Below are 3,859 nucleotides of genomic sequence, written 5' to 3'. Positions count from 1 at the left end.
GCGGTCGGAGTGCCTATGCGGCCGGTTCGCGATGGAGCGCTATCGCGGTGCTCCCACACGCGTTCCCACCGACGCTCTGTCCTTCCTGACCGAGCAGCTCGCTGAGACGCAGTGCTGGCATTGCGGGCGCTCGGTGCTGCTCAGCCCTGCGCGTCCGAGCGGCTCCACATAATCGCCTGGGGAATGTCAGTCCCCGGCGACACGTTATCTGGCATCCCTTGGTTACAAAGGGCACCGTGTAACGCGTTGACCAAAGTTTATCTTCCAGGTGGCTCAAAGGAACAACCCGCAAACAGTCTGCATACTGCTGCCTGCATCCCGTGGCAGCGCTCCCATGGCGGCAGAGCTCAGTGCCCACAGGAGCTGATCCTCTTGTTTCCCCGCAATAAGACTGTGACGAGCTGCTCGTGCTCCACACAGCTCCGCATTTGTAGCACGGTTATGTTAATTTCCAGAAAGGAAGTCAACAAAGTGTGCCAACTGAAATGGGAAATATCAAGCGTTGGTTGTAAAAGCTCTGGGTTTCCTTTGCTTGCTTGTGTTGGTTGTCAGGCAGTGACCTCCGTGTGGAACGGTCACATTGCTGTGCATTCTGCTTTCGTGGTGGCCATCATGGAAGTCTCCGCTTCCCTTTCCCCATATGGTGTATGTGTGAAATAATACTCCCCTTCCCCCCTTTTTTAATGCACACCACCAGAAATGCAGTGAAACCTTTGAAACTCTCTCTTTTCACCCAAATTTCTCTCAAATATCATATTTGAGATGCTCAGCGTGAGGTGACCGGAAGCATAGGAATATCCCAAACAGAACGTTGACAGAACATCTTTCTCTGCTGATACAAGTTGATGTTTGTATTATCAACGTTTTAACACTTCTGCCTTTTTTGTGTGTGAGTGTTGAAACAAACAGCTCCAACCACCCCAATGCCTTGTTCTGTTTTTCTCAGGAGTAATGTTGACAGGCCACAGAAAAGAGAGCTCTGCCATACTTGGTGCAGTAGAGAATCAGCAAACTCAGAGCAGACACAGGAACAAACCAATTCTGTCTCTAGCAAACTATGAAAGCTGCAAATTAGATTTGCTTCTGAAGTAGGGCACAGGTTAATAAGAATGTGGGATGCTGCTTCATCGCAGAGAAATAATAGCTTCCACGTCTGAGAAAAGCATATTTCATCTGTACAACCGAAGCAGTGGCACAACAGGCAAGGTAACCTGTCACTGCAGGCTGCCTATCTGCTCTGGGAGGGCAGAACTACAGGGTGTCTGTTGGGAGGTGCAGGCTGAGGTCATCTGTTGCTGTCACAGTTCTGTACCTGTTGGACTGGATGAGCAGGCCTGGACCACTGCCTGCTTTCCAGCTGGGATGGGAGCAATGATTTATTGTCTGTGTCACAGTGTATCCTGTTCCTCCTCCTTCATTAAGTGGGTATCACGGTGTATCCTGAACACCACGAACCACTGGATAGTCCAAGAGGCCCTCCCTGTTTCTTACTAAAAGGAGCATAACACAAGCAGCAGTATCACGTGCTGGCTGGAGAAACATTATTCATATACCTTCAGGGCTGAATTCTGCCTGTGCCAATAGGTCTGATTTTATCCTGTTAGTGAAATCAGCTGCAGAATTTCCTTTGGCTCCAGCTGTACTGTGCTACCAGAGCAGCCTAGGAAAAGGCATGAGCGTAGATTGCCTTGAATTGTAGTGGCCCTCACCTGGTTCTGTGCGCCTTGGATCACTAACTTGACTCAGTAACTCCTGTTTTTGAGGCTGAACTCTGCTGGTTCTGATCGTTGTCCCAACTTGGGTGACAAGCTGCCTTCCCCATTTCCCACTTCTCTCCTCCCTAGGCCACAAAAGATGCTCATGGCAGCTGCTGCCAGAGGATGCTCTGGGAAGTGAGGGTGGAAAGGGGACAGGACATAGCTTAGAGAGTGAGAAGGAGAGAAAGAGCAATCTGTGATGGCTGCAGGCAGATGTAAGGGGGGAGAGGAAGGAGGCAAAGCAGCACAAATGATGGAGGAAGAATGCAACAGCTGCATAATCCACTTCTGAGCACAAATGTTGCACTGCAGTATGGAGCCCATGTGCCCACTCTGCTGCAGTGCTGACAGTGGGACTGTGAGGGTATCACCCTACAGACTGCAGAGAGCACTGAGCCTGCAGAGAGCATTGAGCTGCATGAGGTTCACTCCTCCTTCCTCTTCTGCCCTCATTTCATACAAAAATGTTCTATCTTTTTAGCTATATCATCATGCCACACCCTCTCAGGGCAAGGGCTGGTTTCAGGTCTGCTGTCTACCAGCTTTTAAACAATTTTTATCTTTGTCTTGAACCAAAAGTAGGGAGAATCAGGCCTCTGACTCAAATACTGCCTTCCCACAAAGCTGCAATGTTAGCACAGTGGTTTTCAGATATCATTTGGCCTCTGCCAGTGTCCTTTTCCCTAGACCTTGTGTAAAATGAAAATAAAAAATAAAACTATTTCTCCACCTGTCTTCTGCTCTTCCTTCTCCCTCCCCTGCTCAGTGTCTGGTACATGCTGTGGGAAGGTCACAGGCTAACAAATGCACAACAACCAGACTGAGAAGGTCAGGTACCAGGAACACACAACAGCAAGCTGAGATGCTACAAATGGCTGTTTTGATACTGGGAGTCCCGAGGAACAAACAAACACTGATTTGGGCTTATCAAGAGCAGCTCGTCTCTCCTGTACTGCTCACAATCCTCCCATGTATTTAATCTCTTTGCAGTGTTTTTCAAATGCCAATGTTTTTCTAACAATACAACCAGTCCATTTTAGGTGTGCTGCCAGCAGATCAAAAGTGCACATTCTTCTCCTCCTTGTGAATTCTTGATTTAGGAAATAAAGGTCAAAGGAGAAGCGTGTAGCTGATGGGCCCATGGGTACCACTGAGAGGGAAGGAGTTGATGAACCCATACTCAGGTTTAGTCTGATGACAGAAGAACAGAACTGGGGAGGGAAATGGTATTCTGGAACCTTTAAAAAGAGCTGTTCCACTACCACACATTGCTTCTCAGAGGAGATAGGTAACTACATGGTGTAATGGAACTTACTGGTCTGCGAATCACCAGTTCAGCTCTACCTCTTGTTTCTGCCTGGCATGGCCTGTGCTTCTTCATCCTGCAGTGAGGGGAATGGGGCCAGAGGTTTCAACTCAGTTCTGGTTGCAGACAGAAACAAAGTAGGTACAGGTAGGATCAAGCATCGAGAGCATTTAGTGGGATGTGAGGGACATTATCCCAGGAGAGCAGACATCTCTCTCCGTTGGGAAACTTCTGGAAAGAGTTCTAGCACCTTGTTCTGGCTCCTTTCTTCAGAATCCAGGCCTCATTTTGTTTCAGTATTGTGGTGAGCACATAGGAGTTCTGGGTGTAACTGCCGTGCAGATTTGAAATAGAAGATTATATTAAATGGAATGCCTATTAACTTTTATACCTTTTTTTACGTTGTTCTTGAGTTTGCATTGTTGGCATAGTTCAGATCGTGATTTCCCAACGTTCTGCAAAACTGACAAGACCACATTTTGTATTGCATGAGCTGCCTCGGAGGAAGCCGTTAGAGCTTTGGCTGCACAGGCGTACTGGAAGCAGCTGAACACAGCCAGCTCAGGGCAGGAATTGATTGCACCTACTTAAATTGTAGGAAAAATAAGGTTGGAAGAGACACCAAGAGACAACTAAGTTGTATCCTCTGCCTAAACTGTATCTATTTCAATCCAAATAACTGTTTTCTTAAAAGCTTCCAGAAGTGGCAATTCCAGTGCTCCCCTACAGCGCCCACAAGAAATCTAAAAAAGCTCAGTGGTAAAACGATTCCAGTGATAAATTAAGCAGCTCAGGC

This window comes from Meleagris gallopavo, chromosome 2 (assembly GCF_000146605.3).
Source record: "Meleagris gallopavo isolate NT-WF06-2002-E0010 breed Aviagen turkey brand Nicholas breeding stock chromosome 2, Turkey_5.1, whole genome shotgun sequence".
Lineage (NCBI taxonomy): Eukaryota > Metazoa > Chordata > Aves > Galliformes > Phasianidae > Meleagris > Meleagris gallopavo.
This window is presented reverse-complemented; position numbering follows the sequence as displayed.